This window comes from Theropithecus gelada, chromosome 10, assembly GCF_003255815.1.
Source record: "Theropithecus gelada isolate Dixy chromosome 10, Tgel_1.0, whole genome shotgun sequence".
Taxonomy (NCBI): domain Eukaryota; kingdom Metazoa; phylum Chordata; class Mammalia; order Primates; family Cercopithecidae; genus Theropithecus; species Theropithecus gelada.
The window spans coordinates 45,218,665-45,230,584 of NC_037678.1; the positions used below are offsets into that span (position 1 = coordinate 45,218,665).

The following is an 11,920-nucleotide window of genomic DNA, read 5'->3' on the forward strand; positions in this document are numbered from 1 at the left end:
TAACAATCAGTCATTCACCCAAACACACACTTTAAAAAAAATTTTTTTTTGAGACAAGGTCTCGCCCTGTTGCCCAGGCTGGAGTGTAGCGATCATAGCTCATTGCAGCCTCGACCTCTCCGGCTCCAAGCCATCCTCCTGCCTCAGCCTCCCAAGTAACTGGGATTACCGGTGTGTATTACGATGCTAGGATAATTTTATATTTTGTGTAGAGACTGGTCTCGAACTCTTGTGCTTAGGCAATCCTCCTGCCTTGGCCTTCCAAATTGCTGGGATTACAGGCTGAGCCACCGCACCCAGCCTCAAACACACATTTATGAATGACTCCAAACACACACTTACGAATGGCTCATCACATGCCAGGCCCATGTTCTTGGTCCCAGGGACACAACAAGTAGGAAACAAACATCCCTCTGGAGCTTACATTTTAAGAGGGGACAAGAGACCATGCATGAATGAAAATGTTTAGTATTAGAGTTCTATGTAGAGAAAATTTCCTAGGCAAGTGCTGAGTAGAGCACAAGAGGAGGGGCCCAGGGGAGGCCAAGAGGGCTGGTGTCCACAGGGAAGGCCTCTGGGAGCTATGAGAGAGACAGCCGTTTGCACAGAGGGAGCAGTGGAGGGAAGAGCATGCAAAGGCTCAGAAGTGAGAAATACAGCTCCTGCCATTTAATGAGGACTTTCTAAGTGCTGGGTCCATTCATGTGGTTAATTCTTTACAAATCACTAATAACAATCGAGGTCAGTTGCCTTGGAATGCCTGTTTTAGGCTAGTCCTGGACTGGGTGTCTTACATACATTAAGTGATAATCTGGAAACCGCCTTTGTCATACGTAGGTGCTCTTGGCCCAGTTTTAAGAGGGAGAGGGCTGGGCGCGGTGGCTCACGCCTGTAATCTCAGCACTTTGGGAGGCCGGGGTGGGCAGATCACGAGGTCAAGAGACTGAGACCATCCTGGCCAACATGGGGAAAGCCCGTCTCTACTAAAAATATAAAAATCAGCTGGGCATGGTAGTGTGTGCCAGTAGTCCCAGCTACTCAGGAGGCTGAGGCAGGAGAATCACTTGAACCCGGGAGATGGAGGTTGCAGTGAGCTGAGACGGCGCCACTGCACTCCAGCCTGGCAACAGAGCAACACTCCTCAAAAAAAAAAAAAAAAAAAAAAAAAGGGAAAGGACCGAGGCTCAGCGTGGCTTCTCTAATGCCACCAAGGGCAGTTCATGGCAAGCTGGGTCCCTGATCTCATTTTGTTCCCCAACAGCATTTAGAAGACATTGTCTCCCTGCTTTAGGGTGGGGCAGGTGCACCCTCAGAGAGGCTAAGTGAAGTGCCCAAGACCACACAGCCAAGTGGGGCAAGGGAAAGTCAGGATTAGAACTTCTGGGAGGAAATGACTCCATTCACCCCAGCTGTCACCTGAGCTGCAGTGGGGGTGTTGGCAGTTCTAGCCCTGCTCGCCTGATTCATGAATCAATAAGGGCAGTTAGTCCAAACCCCTGTCCTGATGGGCAAGCTCAGGACAGAGCAGGCTCAAGGCTTGACCAGCCCTGGGCTCTCTGAGCCTATGCTGCTTGCAGCCTTGACCAAGGGATAAATGGCAAAGGCCATTTATCAGCCAGCTCTCAGAGCCACAACCCACACTGATGTGGTCCTGGATGGTGTGGCCATGAACAGGCTGCCCCAAGGCTGGACAGAGAAGGGACAAGGAGCAGGGCTGGAGCCAGGGGGCCTAGGCTCCCAGCCCTACCCTCACTAGCCATGTGGCCCTGGCTATCATTCTTAACAAACCTTCTATACATGGGGATAATTATAGCGCTTGCCACATGGTCAGTGGGAGGATCCTATGATTCTATGGGCAGAGCACAGGGCCTGGCACTGGTCACCGGATCTCGGTCACCCCTGCAGTGCTGTCACTGGGACACTGACTTGGGATCTTCTTTCCATCCGTGGCTAGCCAAGGCTTCCCTAACTTCTCAGTCTGAGGGAAATCCTGTCCCAGGAACCCAGGAAAGGCTGGGAAAGTGTGAGTGCATGAGCAAGAGGAAGGAGTGAAGAGGTTATCGAACCACGGGAGGCAGGCCTGAGATGTAGATATGGAATTTCCAGACAAGTCAGATTGCAAAAGACATTCCCAGGTCCAAGATCTCACCGCTTTTTAAAACCTTCAGCTCAACCCCAGTAAAGTGACATAGTCTTGATGTTTAAGAGTGGTGAAGACAGGTGCCCTTGTATAAAAGTCCCAGGATAGTGGCGGGCACTGTGGGCAGCCACTCCCACCCTCTTCTTCCTTACCCATTACCACTAAAGGGTTGGAAAAATATATCATTGCTCTTCCAGCTTCCCTTGCAGCAGAGGGTGGCCATGTCATGTCACCCAGTTGGGGCCAATGAGACCTAAGTGGAAGCCTGTTGCGGCCTCTGTGAAAACTTCCACTTTTCTGCTAAAAGACACAGAGGCAGTTGGTACCCTTATTGTTCTTTCTGGCCTAAATGTGGGTGGGATGTCTGGAGCTGTGGCAGTCATATTGTGACCATGAGGCAAAGTCCAGGAGACTCATAGACACTGTTCCTCATACTGCTAAATCCAGAGGACATTTGGCAATGTCTACAGACATTTTTGATAGTCATGACTTGGGGGAGAGAACGCTACTGGCTTCTAGGCAGTAGAGACCACGGATGCTGCTAAACGTTCTATAATGCACTGGACAGCCCCCCACAACAAAGATTAATCTAGCCCAAAATACCCACAGTAAGATAGACAACCCCTGTGCTAAACCAGCACCAACAGACAGACTCTTTGTTAATACAAAAAATCAATCCTGAAGTGTTTAAGCTATTGTTAGTTGGGTTTTCCTTGGTGACAACCAAGAGCGTTCCCAAATGATGGAGATGCCATTTGGTGACTGCCACTGACAGGGCCAGCGTGGGCTGGAAATAGGTCTTCTCCCCCCATGCCCTCAGTCCCTGTGGCTCAGTGGGTTGGGGGCCAGCCTGGAGTTTGTTTGACCTTGGCCCCATGGGTTTGTGAACGTGAGCTGGTGTATCTCCCTCTAAAGCTTCAGCCCCTTCATCGACAGGAGACAACAGCAAGCCTTCGGCGCTGGGGGGTTGGGAGGCAGCAGTGAAGGCATACAGGGGTGGTGGTCTGGCTGGGCCTGCGGGGTGTGCTCCATCCACCCCTGCTGCCCACTCGAGCCCCACTGCCCACTCAAGCCCCGCTGCCCACTCAAGCCCTGCTGCCCACTTGAGCCTTGCTGCCCACTCAAGCCCCGCTGCCCACTCGAGCCCTACTGCCTGCCTTGCGTCCCCTGAGGACAGATTCCCAGGCTCGCTGCTCTGCATGTGGAAGACAAATACGGCAACCCAGGGCTCCCGCAGTTGCAAAGGAGCCGGCCTGCAGGGTAGGGGTGTACAGGCCACCTGCACCAAGCTCAGCCCAAAGCTGAGTCCCCGAAGAGCCTTGATATAAACACCAACATGACAAACAAAAAGAGGAAGCCCAAGAACGCCGGGCCTGAAGACTCAAACCAGAGCCTCGCCTGGGCAGGGCCGCGCTGTTTCAGGTCGCAGTGGCCGGCCTCACCCGCTCCTCTCTGCCCACCCTCATCAGGGTAAACTCACTCTCCCTCCTCTGCAGGGCAGCTGGAGCCACGGCCGGGAGCAGAGAGCAGGCCCAGGCCAGGCGGTTGTGCATTTGTGCCCTGCACACATCACACATTTGTGAGGGAGGCAGGAGAGGACCTCTCTGAGCATCAGTTTCCTCAGCTATATAATGGGCATCATCGTAGTCATCTCTTCCTAGGGCTTTTGTGAGATGAACTAAGATAACACACAGAAAATGCTGGGCTCATCCTCACATTGAGCAGGAATTCTGCCTTCCAAGCTCCTGCAATTTCTATTTTCTCACCCAGCACACACACAGTTGCCAATCCTCCCTCCCGCTCCCCAGTGAGGCCTGAGGGACCCAAGTCACCTCTGCCCAGCCTGGCTCCCAGCCCAGTCTCACAAAACTGTGTTCCCTTTCCAGGGGCCCTTTGTGGGCCATGGAACCCTTGGCAGTCAGCTGATACCTAAGGTAATAGTATTAAACACTTAAAAATAAAATGCTTACCAGCCAGGCGCGGTAGCTCACATTTGTAATCCCAGTACTTTGGGAGGCGGAGGTGGGAGGATTGCTTGAGGCTAGGAGTTTGAGACCAGTCTGGGCAATAAAGGGAGACCTTGACTCTACAAAGAAGTTTAAACATTTAGCTAGGCACATGCCAGTGGTTCCAGCTACTTGGGAGGCTGAGGCTGGAGGATCACTTGAGCCCAGGAGACCAAGACTACAGGGAGCTATGATCACACCACTGCACTCCAGCCTGGACAACAGAGCAAGATCCTGTCTTTATAAAAAAGAGTAATAACAAATACAATAAAATGCTTAGATTACCAAAGGAAAACAATCACCTTAAAATACAGGCTGGGTGCGTTTTGGCGTGTGCCTGAAGTCCCAGCTACTCAGGAGGCTGAGGCAAGGGGATCAGTTGAGCCCAGGAGTTCTGTATCAGCCTGGACGACATAGAGAGACCCCCATCTCTAATTAAAACAAACAAATAAAAATGGCTATGAAAATATTTTTTAAAAAATGTGTGATGTAGCAATGTAGACAAGTAATGTCTTCCTCATCAATGTGTTCAACAACAAGGTCAAGTAGTGGTGCTGATGAGACCGTAGTTTTGAAGGATTGATGAGCAAAACCGCTATGTCAAGACGTCAGCGACAGCTGTGTATGTGAGGGTGCATGACCTCTGTGACTTCTTTTTTTTGAGACAGAGCCTCACTCTGTTGCCCAGGCTGGAGTGCAGTGGTGGGATCTCGGCTCACTGCAACCTCCACCTCTTGGGTTCAAGTGATTCTTATGCCTCAGCCTTCCGAGTAGCTGGAATTACAGGCATGCACCACCACGCCCTGCTAATTTTTGTTTTTAGTAGAGACAGGGTTTCGCCATGTTGGCCAGGCTAGTCTCGAACTCCTGACCTCAGGTGATCTGCCCGCCTCGGCCTCCCGAAGTGCTGGGATTACAGGCGTAAGGCACCTTGTCCAGCCCCTCTGTGGCTTCTTGTGGCTTCAGAGCAGCAGGTGCTGCTGATAGAGGCAAAGGCCGGCTGCATCTGTGCTCACAGTGGGCCTCACTTCAGTTGAGCTCTGCTTGATAAAGATAAAGATCTTTGTTCTCCATTAGGCTCACAGACCCTGAATTCTATCCCTGGGCGCTGTAGGGTCTGTGGACCCCAGGTCAGCACCCCTGTGTATTGGTTTCCTGAGTTTACTATGACAAATTACCACACGTTTCGTGGCTTCAAACACTACACAAATTTCTCCTCTTCTAGTTCCAGAGGTCGGAAGGCTGAAATGGGTCTCAGTGGGCTAACATCAAGGTGTTGGCAGGGCTGAGTCCCTTCTGGTGGTTCTACAGAGAATCCCTTATTTCCTGGCTTTTCCAGTGTAGACACCACTCACATTCCTTGGCTGGTGGCCTCATTTACTGTCTCCAAAGTCAGTGGTGATGGTGACGGTGATGGGTGGGGTCCTCCTCACTCTGCGTCCTGCCAGTCTCACTGCATCTGCCCTGATCTTCCACCTTCAACAACCCTGTGATTCCAGCGGGCCCACCAGAGAAAGCCAGGGCCATTGCCCTGTCTCGGGGTCCCCAGCCTCAACCACATCTGCACAGCCCCTCTGGCCGTGGAAGGTCGTGGGTGGCCATCGCTGGGGGGTGGGGTTCTTCAGCTCACTTCACTCCTTTCTTCGCCTCTTTCCTGCACTTTTGGGGTGTCTTTCACCCCCCGGGCTTGACAGTGTGCTAGGGTCACATGTGAGCTGAAATTATTTTCTATTTCCCAACCGATTAAAAGAGCTCTTTTTATAAGAGAGTTAAAGTGGCTGAGGTTGGGTCCTCTGGCCGCTAATGCAATCCAAGCTGAAGGTAAAGCATGCCTCTCTCCAGCTCCTCCGGCCAGGCAGGGCCGTGGTGGTCTGGCTGCGCCCACCTGCCTTGCAGAGCCCACCTGCCTTTGCCCATTGCTGTCCTCTGAGCGCCTGTCTCTTCATGGGGGTCCAGTTCCCACCCCTCACCACTGCCAACCCCTGCCCCTAACAACTACCTGATAACCCTCCTTGGCAAAGACTGTCACCCCATCTCCAAATCCCCAGGGATGGGCCTTCTCTCTGGGGTGTCACAGCATCTGTGCTTCTGTCCGCCTTTTCCCAGGGATTCTAGGCCCGCCCTGATTTCAACAGGAGACGCTTCCATGGAGGTTGGTGGCAGTTTCCACCATTGCGCACTTCTAAACTTTGGGGAAAAGGGTAAAACCTCCCAAGAGCTGCTGGCATACCTGAATCAGGGGTTCTGGCAGCCTCCCAGCCCACCTTGGCAGCCTTGGACACTGGGGGCAAGAGCTGGTGACACAGGAAAATAGGGGGTCCCAGAGAAAGGTTTCCAGACGAGACCAGGCAGTCCTTCTACTGCTCTGCTGGCCAAGACCTGTCCTGGCATGCACCTGCACAGAGAACAGCAGAAAGGCAGGGAGCCTTGATCCAGAGTGCCTCTCCGTTCAGGGCTCCAGCAGATTGTCGGTGATGCCTACACACCTTCTGTGCACTGCCTTTAAGGTTCCCCATATTGGCCGGGCACAGTGGCTCATGCCTGTAATCCAAGCACTTTGGGAGGCCGAGGCAGGTGGATCACCTAAGGTCAGGAGTTCGAGACCAGCCTGGCCAACATGGTGAAACCCCATCTCTACTAAAAATACAAAATTAGCTGGGTGTGGTGGTGCGTGCCTGCAATCCCAGTTACTTGGGAGGCTAAGGCAGGAGAATCACTTGAACCTGGGAGGCGGAGGTTGTTGCAGTGAGCCAAGATCATGCCACTGCACTCCAGCCTGGGTGACAGAGCAAGGCTCTGTCTCAAAAAAAAAGAAAAAAAGAAAAAAGGTTCCCAATACTACTGGGCACAGAGGCCAAAATGCACCAGCAGGCACTGGTACTGGGGAGAGGAAAGGCTCAGCCCCTCTCCAGGGGGCACTCACAGGCTCAGTCGATGCTGTTACAGGCTCCCAGCAGCGTTGGTGGACAGTTCCTGGAGCAGCAGAGTGCACATGCCTCAGTTTCAGCTGCAAAGACAGAAAGACACTGGCCTGTGTGCATGGCTGAATCCTGGCCTCTGCATCCTAATCCCTGGAACCTGTAACATGGCACCCTGCCTGGTGACAGGGACTCTGCAGATGTGACTAAGCTAAGGATCTGGAGATGAGGAGAGTATCCAGGGTCATCTACATGAACCCATCGAAATCATGAGTCTCCATCTGAGGACGGCTCCAGGTGATTTGACTAAGGAACGGGAATAGATGTGAGCCCAGAAGCAGGAGGCTGGAGTGATGCAGCCACAAGCCAAGGGTTGCTGGCAGCCACCGGAGGCCAGGAGAAGCAAGAAATGGGTCCTCCCTTCAGGCCTCCAGAAGGAACCAGCCTTGCCGCCACCTTGATTTTAGTCCCCCAAGAGTCATTTTGGACATGAGGCTTCCAGAACTATAAGAGGATTCATTTCTGTGGTTCTGAGCCACTAAGTGTGTGGCCATTTGTTACTGCAGACTTGGGAAACCAACACAGCTCACATCGAAAGCTGTGCCCTCATCCCCTAGGGAAAGGAGTGCAATCCAAGTGGCAAATTGGGGGTGCAGCAGAATGAGAAAGTCGGGGAGAGCCTGCTGCTCCCTGTCAATAACCAAACGACCTGATTGATCTCCTGTGCCAAAAGTTGTTCGTTGCCCCAGGATCTTTCTCATGAAGAGGGAGGTGGCCTTGCTATGCAGCGTGGACAGGTGTGTCTATGAGGGCAGGAGCTGCACAGGGGCCCAGGAGGTGCTGGCGCCAGCCTGTATAGTGGCGCTTGCCCCTGGGCTCAGTGTCCCCTCATCCTTTGGCTTCAAGATGGTGATGAGAGGCTGGGTGCTGGTGGGTAATCCCAACACTTTGGGAAGCCAAGGCAGGTGGATCCCTTGAGGTCAGGTGTTCAAGACCAACCTGGCCCCCATCTCTACAAAAATTAGCTGAGCATGGTGGCAGGTGCCTGTAATCCCAGCTACTCAGGAGGCTGAGGCAGAAGAATCACTTGAACCCGGGAGGTGGAGGTTGCAGTGAGCTGAGGTCATGCCACTGAGATCACAAAATCATACCACTGCACTCCAGCTTGGGTGACAGACGGAGACTCCATCTCAAAAAAAAAGAAAAAAAAGATGGTGATGAAAGCTCTAGGAAAAGGAAGTGCCAGGAAGAACAAGGATTCTCTTGACTGAGCTGGGTTGCCGAGACATCAGGTAAGAAGCTGGACAGCCGCAGGCAGCACCTTGATCAAACCAAGGAAAGCAGTCACTGCTGGCAGGAAACGTGGGGCACAAATGCCACAAGTCTCTGAGGGATGCTTCTGGCTTTCTGGCACCTTGCAGGGTAGCAGGTGAAGGGAAGCCTGTAGCGAATCCCCGAGCTGTGAGCTGCACGTGGTGCTGGGGAAGGCTGAGTTTGTTTCTACAGTGGCTGCGAGGGTCACGCAGGCCGGAGATCCTGCCCCTGCCAGCGCCACTACAGAATGCTCAGCACTGCCTGCCTGGGAGCCCGGTGCACAGTGGCCTGTGCTGTGGATCCTGCAGACACCAGGTCATGCAGCCCAAATGCAGGTGGCCACTGGAGAAGACTGTAGTGGTCACCTTGAGCTGCTGTGACAGACTACCACAGACCGGGTGACCGAGCGACAGAGGTTTATTCTCTTAGAGTTCTGAGGGCACAAATCTGAGATCCGGATATCTGCAGGGCTGGCTCCTGGCAAGGCCTTTCTCCGTGGCATGCGGACCTCGCCCTCTTCCTGTGTCTTCATGTGGCCCTTCCTCTGTCCTTGTCTGCGTCCAGATTTCCTGGTCTAGGATACCAGACCTATTGGATTAGGGCCTCATTTTATCTGAATTATTTAAAGACCATGTCTCCAAAATACGGTCCTAATCTGAGTTACTGGGAGTTAGGACTTCAACATAGGAATCTGGGGGATGACAGCTCAGCCCATAACAAATACTAATACCGATTTTGCTTTTGTAGGCTAAGCAGAACTGTGCTTGGGCCTTCCACACCAGTCAAGATGCCCTCACAGCAAAGCCCCACCGAAGGGGCCCACAGGGTGGACTCGATGTACATGAAGTCCCAAGAGATGACTTGAAGTCCCAAATGGATGCCCTGGGCTCCCCAGCACCAGAGGGAGACACCCCCTCGCCAAAGACAGTGGCGAGTGCCATGCTTCAAGTAACGCGAGGAGCGGCCTCCAGTGCACCTGTTTTAGAGGCCAGCCCTGGAGGCAGAAAGATTTACAAGGGAGTGGAAAGACTGGCAAACACAGGACACAAGGAGATGCCCAAAGTCAGTGGGGGTCAGGGTTCAACCTGGAAATGCAGTCTCTTCAGCTGAGGAAGGCAGCGAGTCCTGGCCAGGAAGCCGGTCCAAGCCCCTGCCTCGTCCCCAGTTCACCTCGTGAAAGCTGATGAATGACCAATGCTTACACATGGGTCTGGAGTAATGGTGGCACTGTATTAAGGGGCGATCAGGCTGTATCTTGATACTGGGATTCACAAGAGGTGGAAGAAACCCATCATGGTGAAGAAGAGAAATGAAAGACACAAGAGAAGGCCAGGTGCAGTGGCTCACTCCTGTAATCCCAGCTACCCAGGAGGTTGAGACAGGAGAATCGCTTGAACCCGGGAGGCAGAGGGCACAGTGAACTGAGATCACACCACTGCACTGCAGCCTGGGCAACAGAGCGAGACTCGGTCTCAAAAAAAAAAAAAAGAAAAGAAAAAGACATCAGAGAGTGCTGCTGCCAGTGAGCCGACAGAATCCAGTGTGGATGTGGGCCCGCAGGACACTGGGGATTGTCAGTTCCTTCTTTGAGCTTCGTCTTCTCCCATACCGACTCCCCCAACCCACAATCAAGAGGGAAAAAGAATAAAAGATGAAGAATGCAGCTCAGTTAGTTTTTGGGAGCTGATTTACATTTTAAGCAAGTATGCAACAGGTGTTTCTTATCTGCTTTGGAAATAGCCCTCACCTTAAAGAATATTTCTCAATAGATTGATGCAAAATTCACAATAGGCTCTTAGACTGTGGAGACGGTTCCATGGGTATATGTTTATCGCCAAACGCATCAAGTTGTATACATTAAATACGTACAGCCTTTTATGTGTCAGTCACACTTCAATAAAGTGGTGTAAAAACTCACACAGTCGGCTACGAAACTATCTACACTGCCCATATTTGCCTGACACCTGTCATAATAAAACCCTCAAAGTTGCAGCCACAACCTCTCCTGACGTCTCCCATCTCCATGGGATAAATGTGGGCCGTGAAACAGGGGAACCGCAGTTAGCAGGAAGACCTCGCAGAGCTGTGAAACAGTGCCAGTCTCTGATTAACAGGACAGTACCTTGCAAGGAAATACAATGCTTGTGTTGAAACTGCCTTTCCTAAACACTATAGCCAGGCCTTATGTTGGGGCTTACACAGCTTCTTAAGAGCTTACGAAAATGTTGAAGGGGAGCGAGGTAGAAAGGGAGAAAGAAAAAGAGAACTGGCTTTAAGATATTTAAAAACAACAACCCCAGGCTGGGTGTGGTGGCTTATGCCTGTAATACCAGCACTTTGGGAGGCCGAGGCAGGAGGACTGCTTGAGCCCAGGAGTTTGAGACCAGCCTGGGCACACATAGCAAAACCCTGTCTCTACCAAAAATACAAAAAAAAAAAAAAAAAAAAAAAAATTGAGCCTGGTGTGGTGGCACGCATGCACTTGTAATCTCAGCTACTCAGGAGACTGAGGTGGGAGGAACTCTTGAGCCCGAGGGGCAGAGGCTGCAGTGAGCCGAGATCGCACCACTGCACTCCAGCCTGGGCAATGCAGCAAGATGCTATCCTCCCCGCCAAAACACCTAAAAACAAACAAGAAAAATCCCCAAATGAATCCGTTTAAGTAAAGGCCTACAAATGTAATACTGGAGACCTCATGAACTGTTTAGTGTTCCAATACCCAATCGATTTGAAAACAATTTATAGCTTTGTAGGAAATGCTGCGCTTTGTGAGAAATTCCCTAGTATTTGAGGTGATGATTAAAAAATCAACATGAAGTACATGCTAACTTACTGCCAAATCATTTCAGAAGTAAAATATGAAATTTTTTTCAAAGAATTTGCCTTTAAAACAATGTGATTTAAAGCAGGATGTGGGTGCATTTTAATATTTGGTGTGGAGTGGTGGGTGACACCTCAGAGGACCTAGTGAAGTGATGTCCCAGAGAAAGATGAATATAACATGAGCCACGAATGTAATCTACAGTTTTCCAGTAGCCACATTTTAACATTACAAGCAGGGGAAAGTTAAATTTATTATCCAAAATAGTATCATTTGAATGTGTAATTGGTATGAAAATTAATGGCATTTACATTAATTTCAACAGCATGTGTTTAGTTCATTTTTTTTTTTTTTGGGCACTAAGCCTTTGAAATCTGCTGTTTTAGGTTTACATCTCAATTCCAACGGGCCACAGAGCCTTCAGAGTTACTAACACGCGTCTTAAAGTGACCTGTTTGCCACCACCAGGGATTTGTGTTTCCCACATCAGGGCAGGGATGATGCTTTGGAGCTCAGCAGTGCTCAGAGGCCCCCACATCGCGGGCGCCAAGGCTCTAGTGTTCCACGAGGAAACCATCGCGGACGTTAAGTTTGAAACAGAAAAATCAGGGTCTCACCTCTGACAAATTACCTCCTTTAGCATTTTCCAAGGAGGCCTTCAATCTTCCTATAAAGTGTGTTATTTTTTTTTTTTTTTTTTTTTTTTTTTTTTTTTTTTTTT

The 11,920-nt window shown here is 51.0% G+C and overlaps 1 long non-coding RNA gene across 1 annotated transcript in view; it reads left to right on the top strand.

Moving 5' to 3' along the window:
- Positions 1 to 9,852, top strand: part of LOC112633227 — a 13,777-nt gene extending 3,925 nt beyond the window's left edge. Inside the window, exons 3-4 of the long non-coding RNA XR_003121501.1 lie at positions 8,044 to 8,050; positions 9,126 to 9,852. This is a non-coding gene — a long non-coding RNA (uncharacterized LOC112633227). The remainder of the gene's footprint in view (positions 1 to 8,043; positions 8,051 to 9,125) is intronic.
- The last annotated feature ends 2,068 nt before the right edge of the window (positions 9,853 to 11,920 follow it).